The following is a 27,612-nucleotide window of genomic DNA, read 5'->3' on the forward strand; positions in this document are numbered from 1 at the left end:
GGAGAGCAATTCTTTTTTGTTTTGCTAATATGATTATCCCAAGGCAGAAATTACATTCTAAATCGGGGTTCCTCGCAAACAGAAAATATCTTTGATTCTGAAAGTTTCCTAAAATTAAGGTCACCAGTGCAAGCTAGATAATTCATCTTCGCCTGCTCTACCCTTGTTTTGGCTAAATATGCATGCGTTTTATTACCTGCAAATAACCACCCGTAAATAGTAAGCCTGTAAGATACCTCGGTAGTCCCATATATTTTTTTCTTTTTTTTTTAGTGATTTACTGCAAATATATTCAGCATTTGACTGATTAAATAGACCTTCGGCAACCTTGAGGGTCACTGTGTAGAGTATGTACATAGAAAATGCATCAGCCCATTGTACCCTGGCAGCTAATGAGATTGGTCGTTAAGTAAATGACACAAAGCCTACAAAAAAAGCTTAGCAGCTCACTAGAGTATCACAGAGTGTCCCTGCACACCACACAACGACACAAACACTGGACTAACCTAGCCCACCCCTGCTTTATTCTACATCACTGCTTCCCTGATGTCAGCGTGAGAGGCAGAACAAAGGCTAGGAGGCACGGGTAAGTCAGTCTGGCAATTAAGCCCTAGGGAGAAAGTAGAACAAATCTGAGCCTAACCGTGGGGCTGAAAGTCCGGTTCTCGACAAGTAGGTCAGAATGAAGGGATTTTGCTATCACTTCTGGAAATGTTGCTTCAGTGATCAATGCTCTTGCGTTGTTGTTATTGTTGTTTTGTTTTGACGTTTCATAAAAGTTTTTGAATTTCAGAAGTAAAGTGTACCCCAGAATGCAAGTGAACTTGAATTTGGGAAGGTAGGCTGTTTGTGGGAGAGACGGTGCTTTCACAAATGATAACCATTCAGGTGTGTGTGCAGGTTTGAAAAACTTTCAGAGGCATCAGGCAACTTTGATTTTAGTTAGTCCTACTGCTTTTAAAAGATGATGGAAACCTTGAGCAGGAATGCGTGCAGTGAGGTTCATTCTTGTCAACGTAAAATCGTCCCATCTGCTAAGGTATATTTAATTTCATTTGTGGGATAACCATTTCCTTGATCAGTATCTTAAAAATCAATCCATCAAACGCAACAAAACAAGAAAATAAAGGCGTCTCTGTTCTTCCTGTTTCCATTCCTCTTGGATCTGCAAATAAAATCATTGCTGCGAATCTGTAATATTGAATAGGATTAGTGGTTATTTGCTTGCTGTACTTGGGAAAAAAATCAGAGCTCTCTGACACTGAGCAGCATTGACTTACTGTGTCCCTTGGAAAAACGCATTTGCAGTGTTGAAGTATAACATTGCAGGATCCTTTGGAGAAATATGGCAACAGGAAGTTGCCAGAAAGTCTTATTTGCCTTGCTGAAATGTCTGTCTGCCTTAGACTTGTGTACTCAGAGGACGTTTAGTTCAAGAGAGGATGATATTGTTACAAGACATTCAGGTAAATGAAATATTTTATTCTGAGAACTGCCAGCTTAGCGGATTGTCAGTGGCTTAATAAACTCTGACAATCTCACAGAAAACATTGTAACAAGTATTGTTAACATAAGGGTGGTGTTTTTAAAATGGATGGATTCATAGTATCAGTGTCAGGATTGAATTTTTAAAACCACTGTCATTTAATATTAGAATGGCATGTCCTAATCATTTGTTCATAAATTAAAACTCTCCATATTATGCAGAAATCAGTTTGCTAACTGGCATGACTTGCCCTGAAACATTTTTATTTACATAAGAATATAGAGATTTTAGGATACAGAATAAATCACTTATTATTAATATTCACGAGAGATTCATGATAGAGGTTTACAATATGGTCTGGGTGACCAGAGGTCACATACTTCTTCCTTTTTTTTTTTTTTTTTTTTGGTCTCAAAGTACTTTTCTTCTTCTAAATGTGTTCCCAACATTCACTCTATTTATATAATTCATTTAAGACTGTGTATATAGTATATAGCCTATATTATGTATTACAAACTCTATTATTTTTCTAGTAACCAGAATTGGGAAGGAAATAAATTTTGTGAACAGGTATGACAGTGTCTTAGTAATGCCAAGTAAAATATATGTGGGGAAGACACACTACAGTTTTACTAAATTAAGATCTTTCTCACAAGTGATCTCATCAATGTGGGAGAAATCATGGGAAAAGCAAGCTATCTGACAATGGCTACAATTGCAACCTACCAATTTTAGTTTCAAGTAGAGTTATGCAGCTAATTTCCTCTTCCAGGCATTCTAGATATACCGGGGATTTTTTTTCTGTTGTGAAGATTTTGGATTTGGGTCTCAGGTATTACAAGATATTTTTCTGTACTTGCTAATGTTCATCATATTAATACAGGAGTGAATTGTTCCAAAAACACACAGTCCTTCTGGTTGGCTATAAATATTTTTCCCCTGTCCTCACCAGTACAACAAAGGGTGGGAAAACTTGACTGAAGTCCGTGCAGTTGCCTCAGTGTGGACAGAACCGAGTGGAACTTTCACAGAAAGGTAGTTGCTATCCCTCAACACAAAATAGGGCTGTGTTGTAATTAAGATGAGAGGGCACAGATCATTACTTTGGCTGATTTGAACTTGTTTCTCTAAGTATTATTCTTGAATTTGAGAGAGTTTAAAAAATTTCAACTATGGAAATACACCAAGAAAGTGGATTTATCTGCTTTATAACTTTTTTCTTTAAAGAAATTTAAGGAACTTAATTTCTGTTGACAGAAGGAACTTTTATTTAGATCCACTTATTTGACAAATAAGTATTACTAAAACTACGTGGTTCAAAGGATTGTACTGGGTGCTGTGGGTGATATCGGAACCTCATTCTCACACCTAAGGGTCTACGATCTAGGAAGAACTATAAAGCGTTTCCTAGAGAAGAAGTCACTATAGGTGCCACATGAGCGACGCAAGCAACAAGAGAATCTACGACATCCCCTTCTCAAGTTCATGTGTTTGAGACCTGGTTCCACAATTTACTAAGTCTGTGGCTGTGAATAAGTTATTTAACTTTTCTGGGCCTTGGTTTCCTGGTCTGTTAGATGGGGGGGCCAGGGTAGATAAATCTTGCCTTATAACTCATGTGAAAATTAAATAAGATAATGTATCTAAAGTCCTTGGTATATGGTAGGTGTTCAAAAAGTGTTTGTTTTTTAACTTTCACTTGGAGTTTGAGACAATAATTGGGCATCCCAGTATCATGTTATATACTCGTTATACGTCCGCTTCCATCAGTACAGAACTCTCTCATGTTTTCCCTTCCAGAGCCTTAAATGTTGTGAGATTCCTTGAAGGATTGTGAAAATTCCATTTTACATGGCTGAGTGCCCATATCCAGTCTAAGGTAACAAGTTAAACATACTAAGTGTAACATTAAGTATATATGATTAAATTGGCTTATTGTGCATACTTTTATTAATGGCAATCAAAAGTATACATTAGAATTTCATGACATTTCAACTTTAACTTTCTGTAAGCGGAAATACTTAATTTTATCTAATTTCAAATGGCATATCTATAATTTAAGTAGTTAATTATAGCAAAGGTCTTCAGGTAATAAGATTATTAGGTTTACCCCTCATTTCTTTTTTTTTTTTAAATTAGTATCTTTATTATTTGCCCCTTTAGGATTTATTTCATAAGGTTTTGGCTTAGGTGGTTTCTTTTAGTTGATACTTTGGATTTGGTTGAAAAAAATTCCCTTTCCAAAGACATTATGATTGAAAAATATTTTAGCACCTGCATAAAGAAACTTGAAGATAGTTTATTGTCGAATGTCTTAAAATTCCATTTCAATGAACTCTTTTTTTTTAATTTCTTTGTAAGTATTTGAATGTTGTGCTCTCAGGTTTTGCGTCAAACATATAAGCTTCTGGGCAAGAATTACTACTTTTTCGGTTTAATTCTCCAGACTGTGATTGTAGGAATATCTGTTCTCATAGGATTCGACCTGCAACATATAAGGTGCAACTTTGAGAGAATTTTGGAGCTAAGAGCTCATAAATCCTGTATATCCACAAGTAAATTGGGTTGACCCACAAAACTGTCAATGCCTTCAAAGTCTTATTAGTAACTTATTTATACTATTGAATAGGGTTATCTACAACATATAATAGCTTTGTAGATCAGAACATTTTAATTTATTTGATTTATGTAGTGTAAATACGAAGGGGCCAGAGCTAACTGCACAGAATACACGTTCTCCAAAAACTCCCACATATTATATTTGTTGGTCTGTCATAGTGAACTGCATGTTAATTGATACACTATTGAAGAGATACACTTGGTAATTCCATGAAAAACATTTACAGTATAATTTCATTAAAAAATGAGTATACAGATTTCTGTGATACATTTTTCCACTTTTTCCAAAATTTAAAACTTTAATTTCATTTCCTAAATTTTGGGTTTTTTCCCCATGAAGGAGAAACATGGCTAAAAGCCAGTAAACCTTGCCTTATCTTTTTTTTCAAAGGTATCACGTATGTATCCAGTTTCTGTATGAGTGAATTCATGCTTGGCATGAGACAAAACTTAGTTATCGATACTTATAATGTTATGCAGAAATGAAATAGTTAATTATTTAGATAGAATAAGCAGTGTTTTCTTTCGTGGAATATAGATTAAAGAGAACCAGAAAACAAAAAATGAAAAATTGTGTTATTGAAAACCTAATTTGTAAAGAATGCCATCAGCTAGAAAGATGCATCTACTGTTTGCTGTTTTGTTTCTATGGTCTATTTGGTATGAATTTGAATGAAGGCATTTACCTCTTTTAAATTTTCTTCTTTCAAATATCAGACAATGGTAGGAATTAGTCGAAACATTTCTATTCTGGAGGGTGGAAAGGGGGTGAGAAGGAAATGTGTTCATGAAGAACATGAAATCAAGGAAAGATTGAGGCTGACAATATGACTACTTTAGAAAGGGGGCAAAAATTAGAGGATGCAACCTATTTTGTGCACAGCCCTTGATCTTTTTGTGTGTGTGAAAGATACCAGTGTCTACCAAAAGGGTTAAAGAAAATGCATTCTGTTGCATCTGCTTACTAAATCCCTTACTTTAGTAGAAATTCAAATTTTGTAAAGATTATTCGTTTTATTGATGCATATAATTATAATCACAAGCCATCTGCTGATTTGGCAGGCATGGTTAAAATTCTCTAACTCTCATAACCTTTCAAGTACAGTGCCCTTGGGACTCTATTTCACTTTTATATTTTGGAAAACATGTAGGGACAAATAAGGGCGGTCATCTGCAGAATGTCAGACGTGAGGAAATGAAAGGATGGAGATCGGGGTTGCTGTTGTGGTTATTTTTAATGGTAGAGGAAGTTATTTTTCTCTTTTTTTCTTTTTTTGCTTCTGACTTCATGAAGGATTATCCTAGATTCTATGATGTATTTGGGAATTTTTTTTTTCCTAGGGATTAAAGCTCTCTCATTTTACTCCTGAAAGGCAGGTTCCAAGTCTAAACAAAACAAACAAACAAAAAAATCTTCCCAAATGCTGCCTACATTGGTTTTCACAGGTAAATTAAGTATATTTCCCTTAGACTTTTTGAACTAATAGAATATTCCAGCGGCTTTATTTTTCTGAAATACTCACATTCAATCGAATAACCTTCCAGGCATAGATTTCAGATTGTAAAACAGTGTGTGCGTGTTGATGCCAACCTTTTAGCTTAAAGGTCAGATTTTCAAATATTTTTTTCTTTTTCTGCATGAAATTATGTACTGACCGGATTTCCCCTGGCAGGTATCTTCGTGGGGCCCTTCCTTGCCACCATAAACCTCTGAAGTTTGGTGATGTTCCATAGCTGATTCGCTTACTTCCTTGGGAATGTTTCTTCTGTAATCAAACCAGGGGATTCCAAGGGCCAGGATTTGCAGATTAGAGTTGATATATAGGCCATATCACAGCAGACTACAAGTGAGCTGAGGGCAATCTGAAAAAGCCATAGGATCCCAGGACTTGGCTTTGTCAAATAACGGAAACGTGCGCATATACATCCCCTGTTTCCCTCTCTCTCTCTCTCTCTCTCTCTCTCTCTCCCTCCCTCACACACACACACACACACACACACACACACACACACGCACATGTGAAATCATTGACCCAAGAACTATTCTTAGGGTTTGGCAAATTAGAAAAAGAACTTTCGGTACAAACATTATGCATATGAATTTTTTTCGTAACAATGATGATACGTATGACAATATGAACAATAATATTTACCAGGTGCGTACACTGTGCCACCCAGTGTGTTAAGTTCCTTGTAGGTATTATATAAATCAATACCCATGGTATTTCCACTCGTATTCCCTTTTTGCTGGTGAGGCAACTGAAACCGAGAGACATTTAAGACATTTTTCCTTCGGTTACCAGTCTCCAAATCTATGCTCTTAATCTGTTCCTATGCTACATGGTGTCTGGGCACAGAGTGGGGGTGGAGGGGGGTGGAAGGGGCAGAAACAGTGTCAGCAACGTCGTATCAAATGACAGTGGGTCTCAAGTGTGCCTGGGTTGCACTCATAGTTAAATATCATTAAGTAGTCAAATGATTCTGACTTGACAAGTTGCTTCATTTTCCTTATTGATAGCATCTGTCATATTAAGAGTTAATGCTGGGTAAACCCTATGCTCCTTGTCATTCCCCAAATTCTATAACTCTCTGAACTTTTTATAATGCAAACATCCCAGCAGTTTGAAAGATAATTCAGAGACAGCCTAAGCCTTTATTATACCTCTCTAAGACATCCATATTTAGCATGCCAATTAACCTTGGTTTCAGAAGTAGCCTGTGCTAAGAACCATATGAGCTGTAGCTCTGATGCTAAACATCAGATCAAAAGTTAAACATTTGGCCAAACAGCCAGAAATCTTGCTCGCAGAATCTGTGAGCATCAACACAGATACTTAGAAGCATCTGATAATTGAATTCTGCCTCTGAGTACTTTGGTGTCAAGCAGAAGACATGTTTTGTTTTGTGTTGTTTTTTCTATTTTATAATGATAACAATGACACGGTGCTAACCACCCTCTTGAGTACTTTCCATCTATGAATTGTTTTAATTCACACAACAACCACGAGCAGAGCAACAACCTATAGGGTAGAGTGAAGGTCTGTCAACGGCCCCTTTTTACGGATGAGAAGACTGTGCCACGAGGAGGCGGGGCAACCAGCCAGGGAATCCGGGGCTATAGGGTCAGGGCTCCCACTGACCCGAACATACGTGGCCTCGGGTGTGACGTACCAACCTCTGTACATTTGACCTCTGAGCCTTCTCTCTGTGGGTTGGTTAAGATTTCTCTTTGCTTAAAAACTATTTCAAAACATAGATTGCAGTTTGCAGATATGTTTAGACACCATAATATTTATTTTTGTATTTTAGATCTCGAGCAGTTACTGTCACAACACTCAAATAGTTTCCTTCTATTACTATGGAAGATTATCGTCAAAGCATTTTTACATCCTTTGCAAATACCATGTTGAAAATATAATACTAACTGAAAAGAGCCAACTTAATAAGATTTGACAAAAATCCTTTAGAAGAGAAACTATATTTAAAATCATTTTATTCTTGGGCGCCTGAGTGGCTCAGTCAGTTAAGTGTCCTACTCTTGATGTTGGCACAGGTCATGATCTCACGGTTCTTGACATCAAATCCCAAGTAAGGCTCTACGATAACAGTGCAGAGCCTGCTTGGGATTCTGTGTCTCCCTCTCTTCCTCTCACCCTCTCTCCCTCTCTCCCTCTCTCCCTCTCTCCCTCTGCCCCTCTCCCGCTTGTGCTGTCTCTCTGTCTCAAAATAAATACACTTAAAAAAATAAAATAAAGTCATTTTATTCTTCTCAGAATCTGGCAGAGAAGCTTTGAACATGGTGATAATTGCACAAGTAATTGTTGTAAGAAAGGAAGAATGTAAGAATAAAGACTTTTAGTCACAGCGGAACTCTTCCTAGGTAGATAGCGTATTAAGTTCACAAGAGATTAAAATAGTTTATTCATCTGGGTATGATTTTCAGATATTGTTTGCATTTTACACGTACTAAATTTTCCAAGAAAGCCAAGCACCAAGAAATTGTGAACAGGTTACCTAGGCTTGTGTACCACTGTGGCCTGTGCAAAGGTAAAACAGGATGTGGTCACAGGCAGTTCCACTCTGCCACTCAACCTTGATGTAGGTGGGGCCAGGGCATCTCATCAGGTTTTGTCAATTCTGTTTCTCCTCTGAAAGGTAACGTTATGGCCTGAAGAACAGAATGACCACCTTTGCTTCGCGGTAGCATTATTTCAAAGAAGAGGCATTTACAGAGCCTTGAATCCATCCATTCAAAATATTTACTAAGAACCCACTATGTTCCAGAAGCTGTAGAAAGCAGTGTAGACAGACATAAACACTGTAAGATCTCACACCATAGTAGGTGACACAGCACATTGCTATTCAGAATACAGTGGGACCTATGCCATGCAAGAGGCAAGCCCAGGACATGAATTTGAAAACTGGTCAAGAGTCATAAATGACAACCATCTGGCTTGGATTACATAACCAAGATAAGAGATTCAGAAGGAAGAGGTTATTTACAGGAAAAGATGATGTACACATTGAGTACAGACAAACAGGCATGATGTTGAGTATACATTTGATCAGTGGATCAGAAATTCAAGAGTGAGACATGGGGTGGAGAGATGGGCATTTGGATGTGGCTTCCAAGGATAATATAGGGAGAAAAGGACCCAAATTAGAAACCCCAGGGAATATCAGTAGATAATGGGAAAACAGGAGGAGAGTCCATGAAGAAGGAACTTAGAGAAAGCTGAAGAAATCCAGGAGTGACAAAACAAAGACGTGAACAGTTTCTTAAGGAAAGCAATGACTTAAGACCACAGACTGAAAATGCACGACAGGCTACTCCAAGTAGGAAGCCACTGGTGATCTTAGAGAAGCTTCAGTGGAATGAAGGGTTTGAAGCCAGATGGCCATGAATTGCATAGGGAAGGGAAGGTGACAACAAAAAGTCTCGAGGGATTTGAAGAAGTTTGACTCTGAAGCACAGAGATAGCAATATAGAGAGGAGAAATATGTTTATATACTGATGGAAAGGAACCAGAGGAGAGAAGAACACTCAAAAGTTTGAAGGTCTGGAAGGAAAACCAACTAGATGAAGTAGGAAGCAAATGTAACGGGGCTCCATGGAGAACCTACCCTTAGAAGGAAGGAGAAAGCCTCTTCCTCTACAACTAGAGCAAAGTTAGGAGTGGAGACAGAAATATACTTGTAAGTGTAGAGGTAAGAGGCTAAGACCATTCAGAGTTGATAGCCTCAACATTCCCTGTGAAATCAGGCAACAAATTCTAAATCATCTCTATGTGAAATGGTTTTGTATGGCAAGTGCCTTGAACATGGTACTTTGTATTATTACACTCACATCCTATTGTTAAAAACAAAAGGTTTTACCTGTTATGTGTAATTGATACTGACACAGTAACACAGAAGACTAATGGGAACCGGAAGAGCTGGGGACTTTCCTCTCGGATTTGAACTGTTTTAACTTAGGAAGGGTGAAGGGGAAGTGGGGAGTGTCCTCTCCTCCTCCGTGAGGAGCAAGGAGTGAAAAGCAGGAGGAAGAGATTGGCTTTTCTCCAGGCAGGACAGTGTCCAGCACGTTAGGGGCAATGAATTTGGATCATAGCAGGCAGCGGACCCATTTCTGTGCTTAATGTCTCTTCTTTTGGTACTTTTTTCCTTATTTTATCTGGGAGATAGAACTTCCAACTGTTAGCTTTCTTACTTTTACCACCTCTGTCCCAGACAAGGTCCCGCTTTTCATACCCGGATGACGCTGTGGCCTAGAAACGGGTTTCCTTCCTTTCGCTTCTCTGCTCAAAGCCATTCAAGGACATCCTATCACACTTAAAATAAGGTGCAGATTCCTCATTCTAGTCTGCATGGCTCCACCTGTTTTTATAAAACAGCTTTATTGAGATACAATCCACATACCGTACAATTTGCCCATTTAAAGTGTATGGTTCAACAGTCTTTAGTATATTCAGGGCTATATATCCATTGCCATGTTTTTCTTCCCCCAAAGAAACTCTACACCCTTTAGCCATCACCTCCACCCCAGGGTCTAGGCGACTACTAATCTACTTTATGTATCTGTAGCTATGCCTATTCTGAACATTTCCCATAAATGGAATCATGCAGTATGTGGTCTTTTTTTGTGACTGGCTCCTTTCTCTTAGCATAATGTTTTTCAAAGCCTCATCTGTGTTTTAGCACATATGAGTACATGATTCCTTATTACTGATGAATAATACTCCCTTGACTGGATATACTTAGTTTTATCCATTCAGTAGTTTGTGGACATTTGGGTTGTTTCTGCCTTTCCACGATTAAGAATAATGTTGTTATGAACATTCCAGTACAGTTTTCTGTGGACATATGTTTTCATTTCTCTTGGATATGTACTTAGGAGTTGAATGGCTGGATTGTATAGTAACTCTATGTTTAACCATTTGAAGAACTGCCTGATTGTTTTCCAAGGTGGCTGCATTGGAAAACACCATGCAGTGAAATTACATTTCCACCAACAGTTCTATGGAGGTCTGATTCCTGTACATCCTCACCAACACTTGTTATTGTCTGTCTTTTTCATTATAGTTATCCTAGTGGGTATAATGTGGTATCTCATTGTGATTTTGATTTGCATTTCCTTAGTGACTAATAATGTTGAACATCTTTTCATGTGCTTATTTCCATTTGTATGTCTTTTTTGAAGACATGTCTATTCAAGTCCTTTGCCCATTTCTTTTTTTTTTTATTTTTATTTTTTACCGTTTATTTATTATTGAGAGACAGAGAGACACAGAGCGTGAGCAGGGGAGGGGTAGAGAGAGGGGGAGACACAGAATCCTAAACAGGCTCCAGGCTCTGAGCTGTCAGCACAGAGCCCGATGCGGGGCCCAAACCCACAGACTATGAGATTATGACCCGAACTGAAGTCAGATGCCCAACCAACTGAGCCACCGAGGCGCCCTTTTTTATTTTTAATGTTTATTTATTTTTGAGAGACAGAGAGAGACAGAGTGTGAGCAGGGGAAGGGCAGAGAGAGAGGGAGACACAGAATCCAAAGCAGGCTCCAGGCTCTGAGCTCTGAGCCATCAGCACAGAGCCCGATGCAGGGCTCGAACTCATGAGCCATGAGATCGTGACCTGAGCTGAAGTCAGATGCTCAGCTGACTGAGCCACCCAGGTGCCTCATCCTTTGCACATTTCTAACTGGGAACTTTGTCTTTCTATTATTTTTTTTACCCCCCCATCTTTCTATTATTGAATTGCAATTGTTCTTTATATATTCTCAATAAGAGGGCTCTGTTTTCACAGAGCACATGGTTTTTCTGCTCTTTCTCAAATGAATAAAGATTATTCCTTCTTCAATCTGAAATACCCCCAACTTCCAGCTTGCATTGTTTCCCAGTAGTGCATATCACTGCTTAGATTGCTCTGTATATTTATTGTTTCCTTGGCTTTTGGTTTGGCCTCCACACTGGAATACAATTTCTGCTGCCTATCCCTGCTTCTCTGTCACCGACCTTGTGATGATGAGAGACTGTTGTGATAAAATACTTGCACCTTGGAGGTAGAATTCAGTTCCCTGCACTGCTCCTCACTAGCTGTGCAACTCTGGGCAAGTACTTAACTTCTCTGTTTTAATCAACTCATTTGAAGTATGAGAATAATAAGTAATCCCTCATCCATATCATTGTTGTACAAATTGAGTTAACATCTAATATACATAAAACATTTATAGCAGTATCTATCACAAAGAAATAATAGAATTTAAAAAGTTGACAAGTATTTTTGACTGATACTTAAAAGAATTTTCCTACTGTTTAATATCCAAAGATTTAATCAATCTTATCAACACATGGCCTCACCATGACCACACAGGGTTATGAATTGGGTACTACCTACCTGTGGGCTTTGCCTAAGGAGTGAGTTTGGGATCATGGAATTTTGTAGAATTTCTACGGTGTGCCTTGCCTTTTATGTATGATTTATCATGGTAATCCTCACAGCTCTAGAGGGAGGTTCTGTTATCACAGCTTTTTAGAAGATGAAGAACCTGATGATTAGGGAGGTTACAAAGTTCTGAGATCTAGAACTAGCAGATGTCAGAGTTAGGATCCCAGCTCGTATTGGTGTTAGTTCTGTGACAAAGCATGGAACCTTCTAAATCTGCCTTGGGCCAGGGCTCAGGATCTCCTGTCATTAACAAATCATTTCCAGGTCATTTATCACTGTCTTCCCTATATACTGGCTTTATGATTTTTTTTAATGTTTATTTATTTTTGAGAGAGAGAGAGAGAGAGAGAGAGAGAGAGAGAGAGAGAGAGAGAACTAGCAGGGGAGGGGCAGAGAGAGAGAGAGGAAGCCACAGAATCTGAAGCAGGCTCCAGGCTCTGAGCTGTCAGCACAGAGCCCAATGTGGGGCTCAAGCTCATGAACCTCAAGATCACAACTGAGCCACCTGGGCACCCCATGGCTTCGTGATTTTTTAAGCCATATTTCAGTGTCTTTATTATTTTAACACTTATTACTGATTTTCTGAACATTCTGTGGAGCCTATATCTAGTCTAAATGTGGCACAAAACATTCCTTGACTTCATTCTATCCTTGTAGGTCTTTCTACGCTTTGCTCAGAGAAACACATAGTTGTCCAGCATCATGCTGCCTTCTTAGCCAGTGCTACATAGCAGGAATAAACACTGGCATCAGACATGCTTTTGAGTACTAGCTCTTACTGACAGTGTGACCTAGGTTTGCGCAGCTTCCGGGACTAACAATGATGTCAACCTCCCTAGGTTGTTGTGAGGTTTAGATAAGATAACAGAAACAGAAACTGCCTAGTCTGGTGCCTGAATCAGTGCCGACGCACAAATTAATGGCAGCGATAGCTGAAAGCCTCATCTGGGTTTTGTTTTTACCTTTTCCCTCCTAAATGTATTTCACTCAAAGCATCATCTACTTCTTTCTGTCCTCACCACCTCCAGTATTGTAATTCGAGATCAGTCTGCCTCATAGAACATTCATTTATATTTTCATGGTCAATATTATGTTTCTTTCATTATCTTTTTATTTTATGGTTTTTAAGAACTGCTCTGTGTACTCTTTTTAGGCATTTCTAATGTGCTACTCTTGTAATTTTGACATGTGGTTCAACTGGCAGTGGCGTTTCTTAAATTTCAATACCCCCTTCCCTTTGTGTCGAATCTCTAGTTTTGTGTGTTAAAGATATAGTAGTATTACATGTGCTTTTTGCCCATTTTTTAATTTGTCAGATTAATCTCAATTTGGAAGCAAACTGTTTGTAAGATTATTGTTTTCTTCTTTTGATGTTTATTTATTTTGAGAGGGGGTGTGTGCATGAGCAGGGAGGCCAGAGAGAAGGACAAAGAGAATCCCAAGCAAGGTGCATGTCCAATGCAGAGTCCAACGTGGGGCTCGATCCTGTGACCATGAGATCAGGACCAGAGTTGGATGCTTAACTGACTGAGCCACCCAGGTGCCCCTAAGATCATTATTTTCTACTTCACTAGTCATCAGATACACCGTCAATAATTCAATAATCTACTTTAGAGCATTGCATCTATTACTCTTAGCTAATCTAAACGTGTGTTTTCACCAGCACAGCTTTTTGCTACACTGTATGGCTATTTTCGTGGCTCATCTCTAAATACTACATTCATTGTTTTACTAAAATCCCTATCACAGAGGCAGTGACTTAGTATAGTTCCTGTTTTCTTAATTAGTCCCCTGGTACTCAGTCAGCATTCTTGTTGAGTATCTTTTCTATGAAGGGAAGCCAAAGGGAGGTTGTCCTTGCCCTGCAGGAGCGTCTTGTCTAGAGCAGATGACGTACATGTCAACAGTGACTCGTCCTGGTGGGCCAGGTGCTGTGATAGGTGTAGGCGAAGCTTCCTATGGGAACGCAGAGCCAGACCTGAAGCAGGAGGTCTTAACAAGATGGAAGGAAACCCATACAGGTTCCTCTGACATAGAGCCTACGTTTCACGAGCACTCTTATCATTCGCGATGACAACACATTGTGTCTGTGAGGTCTCTAAAAGCAGGGATCCCATAGTTCTTCCAAGACACTTTCTTCCCGCACACGCTTTTTTGGGAAAAACGTAAGGCGGCCCGAAAATATGTAACCTGTTACCTCTGACAGCAAACTAAGGTCAGATTCCCTCACTAGTCTGCCACAGCTAATGAAACACTGTAATAGGGAGAAACCGATTGGCCAATGAAAACCAACAAAAATAACAGACTGGAATTGGATAAGCATAGGACAAAATGCCTGCTGTGAACTGTACTAACCTCTGATTAATCACAGGAGGCAACTATAAAACCAGATGTTCAAATGACCAAAGGCACGTATTTAGTCGGATTCATTGTAACCCTTAAAAACCATCCAAGGAGAAAGACCCGTTAGGAGCTTGATAGTCACATGCAGGTTCAGCCCATGACAACAGTGTGTATTTTCATTCTAAATGGGTATGATTGTGAGTGCTTTACTCCAACTATACATGCTGCTGTTTGTGCTTTTGGAGGAGAGTTCTCATCAGAGCCATCAGGTGATTCCCCCATGTTACCAAGAAATAAATTCAACACCCACATCTCCTCAAAGATTTTCATTTTATTGCCTCTCTGATTTGTACAATGGATATATCTGTTCTATTAGTGTGGCACACACCATATATCCCTCTCTACTCACCTGTTGATGTAAAGCTCTACCTGTTGATGTAAATGTTTTCCCTCTCATCTCCAGGAAGGTTTGAGTAAATAAGTTAATGAACTTATTAAATAATACCGTTCTATATCAAGAGGGTTGGTTACACTGATATTAATCCAATTCCTTATTTGTGACATTATCATTTTCTTGCATTTAGATGAGATTGATACTTTTATTTATTTATTTATTTATTTATTTATTTATTTATTTATGTTTATTTACTTTTGAGAGACAGAGACAGAGACAGAGACAGAGACAGAGATAGAGCACGAGCACGAGAGGGGCAGAGAGAAAAGGAGACACAAAATCCAAAGCAGGCTCCAGGCTCTGAGCTGTCAGCACAGAGCCCCATGAGGGGCTCGGACCGTGATAACATGACCTGAGCCAAAGTCAGATGGTCAACTGACTGAGCCACCCAGGAGCTCCGAGATTGATACTTTTAAAGTAGCTTCGTTAAAAAAAAAACACAAACATCAGTGAGATAGCAAACCCCAATGAGTGATGGCAAGGATTCAGAAGGGGCATTGATTCTTTTTAAAATCTTTCTCCTGTGCTTACTGATATTTCTTACATTGTGCCATTGTCTCCCAGCTTTACCGGAGTATAATTTAATAAGTTCATGTTTCAGGATACTGAGTAGTTTTTCCTGGCCTGAATAAATCAATGCGGAAGCATCTAACTTCTGCTCAGTGAGAAACTTGGGGTTTGGGCGACTCACCCTTCTCTCTTTACTAAATCACATTCAGCAATGTTTCGTTCCATAATTTACCTTATTATCAACTGGTTGTATTCTCCTTTTCCTGAAACACGTATTTTTATGAATGATGTTGCAAAATGCCCTTTTAAGAGCTTTATCACTGAGATATTTACATGAACAGAAATGCAAATGTATTTTTAGTATTAGACTAAAAGGTTTTTTTTTATCTTTCAAGATTTCAGGATAGTGTGTTCCTCAAAATAGCAATGATCGAAAAAGAACACTTCACATGGTGTATATAAGAAACTTGTTGTACCCGTTAGAAATTGCCAGAATTTACTAAGGCTGGTAAAACGTTGAAGTCTCAAAGAAATTTGCATCATTGCTTGACATTAAAATTTGTTTTTACGATATAATTTTTGATTAATTCATTCTCATATTTTATTTGCTTTTGGCAAGTTTAAATATTGTGCAGTCTTAGACTCATAATCTGTGAGCTTACATTTGATAATGGCACCTGTAATGAAGAAGTACTTAATTGCTGTTTCTTTCTTGACATGAATGGCTTCCTCTGAAGGGAAGATCACGTTCAATAAGCTATAAAGTGGTTCTCAGAACGTGTTTCAGAACATTCACGTTTTCTCTGTTTCTTCCTATCATAAACTATTAAGAACAGAGCAAGTAAACACCTCTAGAATAGAGTGGAAGTGCTTCTGTTCCGTGTAGAGTATTTTGCCTTTGGGGATTACAATTCTTCAGTGCATTTAATAGTGACTGTCTAAGGCAGTGCTTCTCAACATGTGATCGACAAACCATCAACACCTGCATCATCTGGGAACTTGTTAGAAACGTATATTCTCAGGCCCCGCTCCAGAGTACTGAATCGGTAGCCTGTGCTTTAACAAGCCCTCCAGGTGATTCTGACACCGGCTGAAGTTTAAGAACCGCTGCTGTGACACTCCACTATTCAAAGTGCAGTCCTGGAAGCACCTGGACCCTCATTAGAAATGCAGGACATCAGGGTGTCAGAATCAGGACCCGCATTTTAACAAGGTGTCCAGGTGATCCTTATGCATATTAAAATCTGACAGCCACTGATCTAAGGGTTAAAGCAGGAAACTTACCAGTGGGAGCGTGTCCTCTATTCTGAGGCATTTTGGAGGCTGTCAAAATGGACCTCAATAGATACTTTACGTTTTGTGTTGCCTCTCAGTTCCCTCTGGAATTAAAAAGGGGGAAGAGATGTGTGAGCCGCTTGGCTACGATGTTCAAAAATACATAAAGGCACACTGTGTCTACATTATGAGATGGAGGACAGAACCATTATCTGGGTAGCAGAGCTATTATCTGTGTGATAAATCATATGTGTGTATAAATGTATGTACATGCACACATGCCTGTATACATATCACGCGATGACCTAGAAATATTAGGTGAAGGCCTAGTTTTCAGGTCTAAAGTTCTCTGAAAATTCAATTTTCTCATTCACTTTTGATGTGCAGATAAATCTGTGTTTTCTGTCCTTTTGTTTTTGTTTCACGTCTTTTTATCTTAGATTACCTTCGACCTTCTAGGAATCTTTTTAGAAAGTCTTTTTACCAGTCAAGGAAGTTGCGAACTTTCAAGGCTCCGTCTCATCCCCATAGGGTCATTGTCACGATGCTAGGGAATATCCGTGAGACAAAACTACGCGTGGGGGTGACGAAGTTTACCTCTTTCCAAGGATCTGGCCTTTTACACAGACCGCTGGTGAATCCAGTGGCCTGGGAGGACAAGAATAGTGGACCCAGAAAAATCTTACTTGTAAAACAATGTCTTTAGCGTGGAAAACGCATGAAAATTAAAGGAGTAAAAAAAAAGATCCTTTGAAGTCTTTGCACAACAAACACCCCCATATGTAAATAGGACTGTCACTCGGTGTTTGTCCACAACTAGAGCTCCAGATGAACCAGTGTAGTGCGCGGTGACAGGAACAGCTGACTCATTAGCAGAGAGCAGTGAAAGGTAATTAACCCTGGGAAAAGTACAGCTGCCGTGCGGGCTGTTCCTTTCTGTAGGATCTGATTAGAAATTAGTGTTAAACCACTGATTCTTTTTTTTTTAAAGACTTTCACTCTCAGGTGTGTCCCTAGAAAAGGTTCTCAAATGTATTTATATACAAAAGAGCTCAAACCTAAAAAGCATTTTCTGAAAACAGCAGACACCTGTTTTTCTTGTCGAGAGGGAGTTCTTTTGAATGAATACTATGTTTGATGATTCAAGATTGGTAGTATCCCCACCCATACTCTAATAGTCAGTATGTAAATCACTCAAAAGGATTGTTTTATATAGTTAATAAGCTGTAGATAATTGCCATTTAATTAAGTTTTCTCTCTCTTTTTTTCTCTTTCCATTTTTCCTCCGTCGACGCTTCTCATCACTAGCAATGGAAACTCTCCAGTTCAAATCCAATGAATATTAGGGAAGGTAAGTGAAGACTATTTAAAAATAAACTTTGCCCTCAAAGAGAAGAGATTCCCAACTTTTCACCAGCCTTCAAAAACTTGAGAAATTCAGGAACTTCATTTTAGCGGACAACCAAAGATACTCCGTTTTGCTAATGTTGGTATCATCATGGTAATTTGTGTTATATTCATTTTTTTTTTTTTTGAGGGTGCATACACTTACTCATCCTGATTGTGACTTCGCATGGCTCATATGAAGAGCATTAAATCTTTAACACAGTCAGAATTCACGTATGTAGCTAAAAAACGTGGTAGACAGAATAATGCCCCCCCCTCCCCCCGCCCACAAAAGATGTCTGTGTCCCGGTTCCTGAACCCTGTGGATACGTTACGTTATGTGGTAGGAGGAGGGTGACGAAATGAAGAATTTAACGATGGCGGGATTATGCTGAATTATCCAGGTAGGCCCAATTAATCATATGTTCCATAAGAGAAGGGTAGGGGAATGAGTCAGGGAGATGCCACATAAGAAAAACTCAACTCAACCCACCAATGCTGGCTTTGGAGACAGAGGAACACAGCCATGAGCCAAGGAATTCAGCCACCTCTAGAAGCTGAAAACGGAACGGCTCTCAGTTTACAGCCAGCAAGGAAACAGGGACCTCAGTCCTGTAACAGCAAGGAACTGGAGTCTGCCAACCGCCCAAATGAGCAAGGAAATGAATTTTTTCCTGCAGCCTCCAGAAAGGAGTGCAGCCTGATTTGATTTGAGCCTAGTGAGACTGTACCAGACGGTGGGCCTGCAGAGCTGTAAGAGGACATACCTGCATTGTTTTAGGTCCATAGGGTTTTAGAAATTTGTTACAGCAGCAATAGAAAACTAATACAGAAGAGAAGCCAACCGAGAGATGGGATGTATTTTACAGCCGGCAATATAAATCCCGTGAAGAATTTGCTGTGTGTGAATGGAGAGGAGAAAGATCCCTCAAGAGGCTAAGACGGGTGGTCTTTAGGAACTGGAATATTCATTTCGTAGATCCTAATGACGGTTGCCATCAACTCTAAGATTTCTGTCTTCTGCTTTGCAACCCTCCTCCCCGCCATAGACACACACAAAAAGTCTTCACATGATACTTTTGTAAAACACGGTGCCTGTATCATTCAAAGTGCCAATGAGTGCCTAGCTTCGTTGGAATGGTCAGTGAGTCTGTGTTTAACTGAACAAAGGCAAAAGGAGTGGAAAGTCGGGGGACGGAAGGCCAGGTCCCTGCTGCAGAAGGAAAGCTGACTTGACAGTCCCTAAGTAGGCTGAGCCTAGTGCTTAGCAGGAGATGGTGATCATGGGGAGCCTGGTTCTACCCCCGGCTACCTGTGTGAGCACCGCTGGGTAGGGCAGCGCGTTCACCTGGTTTCCTTACGTCACGTGTAAAATGGACAACACCGCCTCAGAGGCGCATCGTGCCGACTAAGGAAGAGGGTGAGTGAGTACTTACCCTAGTGCCTGTCACGTGATAAGAGTTCAGGGAGGGTGAGCTAAATTTATTTAGAAACACCGTGTCACTTTACTATTTTGATTAAAAAAAAAAAAGTAGATGGGGCGCCTGGGTGGCTCAGTCGGTTGAGCGTCCCACTTCTGCTCAGGTCATGATCTCGCAATTTGTGAGTTCGAGCGTCGGACTCTGTGCTGACAGCTCAGAGCCTGGAGCCTGCTTTGGATTCTGTCTCTCCCTCTCTCTCTCTGCCCCTCCCCTGCTCATGCTCTGCCTGTCTCTGTCTCTCAACAATAAACATTAAAAAAAAATTTTTTTTTTTAAAGTAGATTACTTTTGTCTTTCCTCATGGCTAATGCCATTTTCTCTCCAACACACAAGTGATCAGGTTGGAGTGTATGGGGAGACGTTGCTTCAAATAAAATGTTTGAGCGCTTAATAGTCAGGTTTTTCTGTCACATGGTGAATAAGAAAAGTGAGGAATAAAAAACGGAAACTGGAAATAGTTTACAAAAATTAGAGATCTTCCTAGATTGTTTTCTTGACAAATTTGGAAAAATAAGACTATCTTCTAATTTTACCTTTGCTTTTATTCCCATAAGAGGGTCAATTTAAATCACAAACTATAGGGGCGCCTGGGTGGCGCAGTCGGTTAAGCGTCCGACTTCAGCCAGGTCACGATCTCGCGGTCCGTGAGTTCGAGCCCCACGTCGGGCTCTGGGCTGATGGCTCAGAGCCTGGAGCCTGTTTCCGATTCTGTGTTTCCCTCTCTCTCTGCCCCTCCCCCGTTTATGCTCTGTCTCTCTCTGTCCCAAAAATAAATAAACGTTGAAAAAAAAAATTTTAAATCACAAACTATAACTTTTCATATAAATCAGATAAAAGTAGACATTGGGGAAACCTGACCATAAATTCTGTTACATTTCGTGCCTGCTCTTGTTTGAATTTTTCGGGAGCTGACATTTTCAACATGAGGGAAGACAAAATTATAAAATCTCCTTAGCTGGGAGAGCAATCAGAAAAAATCTAGAGAGTTCCGGATGCTTTGTGTCTGGGATGTTTTGTATTCAAATACAATTAATGAAGTATTATCTCAAGCATCTGAAGAATATTCTTTTTGATTTAACTCAGTAATCGTCTACTGAGTACCTACGCCGGCCGCAGCATTATGTCGCAATGAAAGGTCAACAGGACACAGCCTCTCGCTTCCATGAGCTTATACTGACGCAGAGAAGGTCAAAGGGACATGAGTGAGATAATATTAGACCCAACGGACAAATCGAGATGAAGGTGCCATCAAAACACTGTTGGGATGCAGAATTCTGTGAGATGCTGTCACTCGATCCACTACACGAGCGACAAATCCCTTTTTTGCAGACAGATTTTATAGTTCTGACACTAAAGGGGACAGTTCCTTTGAAAGTTACAGGTGAAATGAACAGATTCTAAACATTTAATTGTAGCTATTTAATTTTGACCGTTTAGTCTTCTTTGACCCTTGTGTAACTATATAAAGTTATGGCTGTAATACATTGTTTAGCCAGGCCAAGTACAATGTCAACTATTTGTATCTTTTCAATTGGCCTTTGGGGACATTTATTTATTTTAGTCAAAGTTCTCTGAATCTCTCTAGGGATGAATTCTTCAGGAAACATCATTTTCGAGAAGCTTATCCAGTTTGGTCCCATTGTGCCCTCTGCCTCCCTCCATAATCATGCTTGCCACATCTCACTGGAATCCTCAATTTGCTTGTTTGTACTCGTGAGGACAAGAGTTGTGCTTTATCTGTCTCTTCATGCTGACTGTTGCGTATGGGGCAATCCATCGGTTGGTGCTCAAGAATTGTGTATTCAGCCAATAATAAGTAAATTTTTCCAGGAGAAATATACTTATATTAAAAGAATCTGTATTAAATTAAACACTGCACTGAGAATAAGATCCAAGGATCATTCTTCAAAAATCCAGTGCCGCACAGGCCTCAACAATTGAGGGTCATGTCACTTGCTCTGTAGATTTCAGTAGATTTTCCCATTCCATATTTCATAGTCAGATAATAAAGATAAATGACTCTATCCTTTTCATTTAAATGTACAGAATGTGGTGAAGATATTAGTGATAGTTACTGTTGGGAAAAACAGCAGACTTGTGGGGAAAAATTCTTTAAAGGTCTCTTAAAAAATGGATCAGGAAAATGGAACATGTCTAAGCATTATTCTAGAGCATAGTGTATAGCAATCTATGTAATCAAATAGATTAAGTAGAGAAAATTCCCTTTCCATAACATAAAGGGAATTTTTGAATCAACAAGTGCCCTTTGAACTTTATTAAAAATGTTTTGACCTTGTAAGGTTGTTTAGTGTGGACTCACCCAAAATAGCACCTTTAGTTGCAACACAAGCCTTGAAGTTAAGTGGTTAGTTTAATAAAACAGAGTTTCCGTAGTTACCACAGGAGAACAGAGGATAACTTTTATTTCTTTGGCAGTCAGGAAGGAGCTTTAGAAAAAAGATTAAGCAAACAGATCCAAGCAGGTTCATTATGTGGGGTTCACACCTGATTGGCTTTTTGAAAGAGGAAACTCTTGATGTAACAGGAAATTAAAGTTTTTGCCACTAAAATTAAGAAATGTGAACACCCCCTTTGGGCATTTGCAACTTGATTTTGAGTCAGAAGGAAAGCTAGTTTAAGAAGATATCTCCAAAAGGTAGTTTAAGAAGATATCTCCATATCATCATCCAGATAAGAGATGCAGTTTTGCTCACAGCATTACATTAATAAACCATGCCGCAAACAAGTGGTTAAAAAAGCCCCTCTAGAAGACAGCGATGCCTTGTTCTACATGACAGATCAGACAACCGTGGGGCGAACATTTTGTTGAAAGGCCCGATGGAGGGCAGGTGGACGTCCATGCTGGCGAAGATGCCTCCCTTGCCAGCTTCATTGTTTTCTCAGCTTCGCCTTGAGATGCGCTGTCTCCTAGAGCTAACGGAGGTCGCTTTCCGTGTTGTCCTCTGCTGTGTCTCAGCCGAGGAGTTCTTCCCGGTTGACTGTTGAGAAACAAAATGATGTGGTTCCACGGATCTCACCTTCAGCTCCTGAGCCTTTAAAGCAGCAGTGATTAACAGGACTTTTACAAAGTTTCTGTGTAGTTACAAGGACAGTTTCAATCTTCTGTCATTTTTTTGCATTAGCTATGATTATGCTTTTACCACAAAAATGCATTTGTTTTAAAGGTAACAATACAGACTAGGAGAATAGCTTATGTTTCATCTATATTTATCAGCACTCACTGTACATTTGTGTCTTCATTACCAGGAAATATTAAGGGACATTGTGCCATCTATTCCTGTTTACAGTTTATTATGCAGAGATAGGAAACACTTAGCATGTAAAATGAATGTAGAAATTATTCCTGGATAGAAACACGGACATTTCCCACTCGTTGGCTCTTTCTCCTCCATCACCGGATCAGAGTGTAATTGTCAGTAATCAGGCCTGCTTGCTGCTGATAAAACCACTCTGAATGCTAGCAGCCTTCTTTGTGTGATGACTCAATTATTCCAGAAGTGCCTCATCAAATCTGCCCCATCAGCTGGGCTAATAAATAAGGAGAAGAAACTGGCCCCCCAAAGCAAATTATAAATCCATTTGCATTAACCATTTCGCTGGTCCATGATCTAGGCAGAAATAAGCATGGCACATTGTGTTAAGCTTATTTGAATATGTTTATAATGTTTACAGCATGCAACTTTTTTTTTCCCACAAGGTGTTGGAATTATCAGTCATGAATGGCATCTGAATGCAGTTATGTTAATTGCAGCAAGGCTTTAAGTATCTTCGAGGGCTATTTTGTTACTTAAATCAGGTGAAAGTGAAATCTTCCTGCAGGGAGAAATATGGGTGTTGCACAAGTTATTGGCATTGCTTTCCAGTTTAAGGAGAAAAGGCTTGTGTTTAATTTTTGCAGGTACTGGAAGGACAAATACAAATACTGTAATGACTGCTGGTACAAGTACAATTACTTTATATCTATCACAGTGGAAACCAGAAGTGATTTTGATGCTCTGTATGACTTCAGCAATTTGCAAAGCAAAAATTGCATTTTCTGGGAGGAGATCAGAGTTGCCATAGCACTCCTTGGACTTAAAATTCCTTGAAAGATTCTAGAGGGCGGAGATATCAAAAAGCCAGGCAAACCAGTAAAAATCAGTTAAATCCACGCATGGAAATGTTGTACATTGACAGATCTTATTTTTATTCTTTTAAAATGACAAACTACGCTGAGTGACGGGAAGGCTTTTTTATAGTTGAACTTCAGTAATCCGTCAGGGAAGGAAAAAATGTTCAAAATGGATCACGAAAGGCAATTTGGTTGCTAATATCAAAGAATTAGTCTTGCTGAAGACGTAAGGATTTAAAATCCAGACGTTCTCCCTAAAAGTGAGTGATACCGTTGACCCACTTTGGAGTAGGGGCTGGTCCCTCTGCAGAGTAGCTCCCCCTTTGCTGAAGCTCTTTCCACCACCCCCACTATCATCAGGAGCTGAATAGGGGTTGATGGTAAAAGGAAAGCTGGTGGCCAGTGAACAGTGTTTATCTTTGCCTAAAACAACTTAGACGAAACTCACTGCCCCTCTTCATTTGCTCCAGCCAGCGAAGCATATCCTCTAATCTCAACCTAGAGAGCTAAACAGAAAGAAGTCGCCTTTGATGGCGTGAATATACGGTGGCGATAGGCTGACATAGTTTTTAGGTATTGATTTGGAAATATATAATCTGTGACTATGATGGAAAAGCCAGTTGTATAGCTCATTGGTTAGACATTCCAAAATAAGGGCTTTGGAGTTTCATTAGATATTTAATGAAGCTACACGGCGAATGGGAAAACAAGGAATTTGTCTAGGGAACTATATCATTCAGATTTCTACAGAATTTGACGCTAAGTTAAATTATCATGCTGATTCATATAAACATACACCTGGAAACTTAGGACTGTGAAAAGTATTTGCCTTAGGGTTCAAAAAAAATGAACTGAGCCAGGATACCCTCCCTCCCCGCCCCCCCCCCACACTTTCTTCTCATCATTCCCCCTAATGAACAATCGGTAAAGACTTGATCTTTGAAAAGCGATTTAGGAGATTAAAGCTATTAGAAGTTGTGCAGACACGGCCTCAAATGATGGCCGTGCTGAGGTGAATATGCTGGCATCCTTCTGGTTTTATTTTACTCCTGGAGAGACTTAAGAGTGGTCTGTCTCTGCAGCTTATATTAACATTCCAAACTTCCGAGAGGACCCGGCCGTGCGTTTCCATCCCGAGTGAAATACAGCGGTCTGGTTCCATCAGGCAGCAAATTCCAAACAGAAATGGGCGGAGGTGGTGAGCTCCTATTATATTAGTTAGTACTTGTAGGGCTACAAGTGTAATAGGCCTTTCATATTAAATCTATTGGCCCTGCCATCAGATTTTTCACTTTAGTTGGGAGTTTTTGTGGGTGTGTGTCTTTTGTTGTTGTTGTTGTTTTTAACCATAAGCCAACGTGTGGTTCTCTGCTTAAGGATACAGTGGGCATATACATCGTATTACTTTAGGTCATTCACTCCCTCACTCCCCCCACCCCGACCACCTTTAAAATATAATCTGATATACCCTTTGAAAAAAACCACAGAGCAGATCCATTCTATCGTATCGTTGGTTGAAGGGACTGTCTTTTTCAGAATCAAGTATTCACCCATGAAGCAGCTGTAAAGAACTAAGAGGCCCTAATTATTGGCATATAGTAAAGCAGACAAATGAAATACTTTGTGATGACTCCATTTAACAAGTAAAGCCACGTCTTAATTAGAGAGCACATTTAAGGACTCTGTAGCCCATTAGGCTACGAACCCTTTGGTGCTCGGCATGTAGTTTCACCTTTTAAGATTGGGTTTCATAAACATCTGAGCTTTAATGGAAAAGTGTTCATCCTGGTAGGGGGATAGAATTAACTGTGTTGCGAGTCGTGGGAAGTTGGTCAAGATGCCAGGCCTTAAGTTCACTGTTCCAGAATGTCTATTTCCTATGCGTATATGAGTTAGTCCTCAAGTTTTACAAAATGGTTTAAGAGCAGTGAAAGAGATTGAAGTATGGCAATTGATAAAAATGTTTATGGTTTTTGAATAAGGTATCTCCCTGATGTAACAATAGGACACTCTTAAGGAACAGAAGGAACCGATTTCAGTGGAAGATTCCTTTTAGCATCAGCCACCAGTGTGTTTCTATGAGCGGGTGGGTGGAGTTATGAATGATAGGCACGTGCACTGGGGAGCCTCCGAAAGGCTCGAATTTCCCGTTTGTATTTGGGCGTACCTGGACTTCTCCAGCCCTTTTGTGTCAAATCGTATTCCTAAACTTATATTTTGTTGGTGCCCTCCGTGCACTTCTCCAAGTCGATCTCAGCTGTGCTGCCTTAACTCTCCTCCCCAGGGAGGGGAGAGACAGCAGATGGGGTTAGGGCAGAGGGCTGATGCATCTGACAGCAAACGGCCGGGTTGTTGAGTGGAAGCTGCGAGCGTCAGGAAGCTACTTTTCCCCTGAGAACCAACTAACCACTGAAGAAAGTTGAAAATGAGCCCTTTGAGAAACGCTATTAAAAGTAGTAAAAAATTGCAATTGTGCAGATGATGTGCTGCTGTGTGCTTATTCGGATGCTAATGAGTTTGACATTAGGGAACTCACAGGGTTTACAGCTACTCCCTTATGTGATTCAGTTCTTTATTGGCAATCTTTGAGAAAATAAATGGAAAATGTATTGCTAATAAATACATAACACGATAGGGTATTAGACAAAAAGCCATTACTTTCAGGATTTAGAAAGAGCTTTGCTCACCAGTGTGACTGTTTTCCAGGATCTTTTGTTTTAGGTTAGAGTATGGCAAACAAAAGGGAATAGGCAGGTGGAAAGCTTCGGGACTCTTTCTGAAGTGAGAGTGAGGTAGAGGAAGCCAAACGCATTTCCAGAGAAAGCCCCCCTCCCTTTTATCCCCCTCGGTGGCAATCGAAAACAAACTAAGAATTCCCAAGCCCCTGTGCCACTTTTCAATTCTTACATCATGTGCAGTAATCTGCTCTATCACTTGAGAGAGTTTTATACCTATTTTTCCCCAGGAACTACGGTTGCTGACTTGCGTTGAAGAAGCATCTGCTTAATGTCTGGTCAAAGCTTACAAGTGATCCAGAAATCTATGGTTAAAAAGCCAAGTACTTCACAATCTACTGCAAAGGGGGAAATACAGGAAGATAGAAATCTTCTGCAAGGAAGGTTGGTGGCTTGTGTTTGACACAATAGCAGAACTGCCGGATGTAAACTCTTTAGATGCGCATTGATATATGTGCTATTTGTATAAATAGCCCCTCTCTAGGAGGCTGAGTGCGCTATGCTGAACTTCAGAGTTTCCTCTCAAGGGCCAAGTGGCCTAAAGACAGATTCTGTTTCCCAGCCCTGAGACCAAATAGAGGAGAAGCAGCTCTGCGTTCTATGGGTGCAAAGTAAACCAACGGCAAATTGTTTCTATGGAAAGCGGGTTGGAATATTGGCAAATAGCATGATTACGACAGCCTCATTAAAGAGAGCTCTAAACAGCAAAAGGATGAATTTTGAATCTGTCTTTTGTGACTTCTTGAGTATAGTACTTTCCAAATCTTGCCTGAACTTTTTTTTTGGTGGTTAAAAGTAAAAATACCAGTAATAATAGAGAGTCCCTTTTACCCAATTTGTCTATAAATTGAAGACGATATATATATATATGTGTGTGTGTGTATGTATATATATATATATATATATATATGTCAGTAATAGAAACAAAAATGAATTTGGCTACCTTTAAAACCGTAAGAATCTTTTTCTGATTGATATTGTAGCATAAAATTTTTCTTTCTGTTTAGAGTTAGAGCCCAAGCAAATTACAGGTAAAAGTGTCAGTGTGTTGCCCATTGTCCACTTCAGGGTTTACAGCTGGTCTTCTGTTTCATTTGTCCTCTCTGCTGTGCCTCCTTTCTTTTCTTTTTTTTTTTTCCTCAATAGAATGAATTTAAGGACTTCTCACTAAAGTGGACAAACACATTTAGTCACTTTGACAAAGCAGGGCAAACTGAGTTGGCATACAAGTTACCTGAGAAGA

General features: G+C 39.6%; 1 long non-coding RNA gene across 1 annotated transcript; it reads left to right on the forward strand.

The window, feature by feature from the left end:
- The first annotated feature begins 3,292 nt into the window (after window positions 1–3,292).
- Window positions 3,293–27,612, forward strand: LOC116737867. The gene is made up of 4 exons (XR_004343153.1): window positions 3,293–3,365; window positions 17,944–17,986; window positions 26,600–26,753; window positions 27,516–27,612. It is a non-coding gene; the product is annotated as an uncharacterized LOC116737867 (long non-coding RNA).

This window comes from Lynx canadensis, chromosome F2 (assembly GCF_007474595.2).
Source record: "Lynx canadensis isolate LIC74 chromosome F2, mLynCan4.pri.v2, whole genome shotgun sequence".
Lineage (NCBI taxonomy): Eukaryota > Metazoa > Chordata > Mammalia > Carnivora > Felidae > Lynx > Lynx canadensis.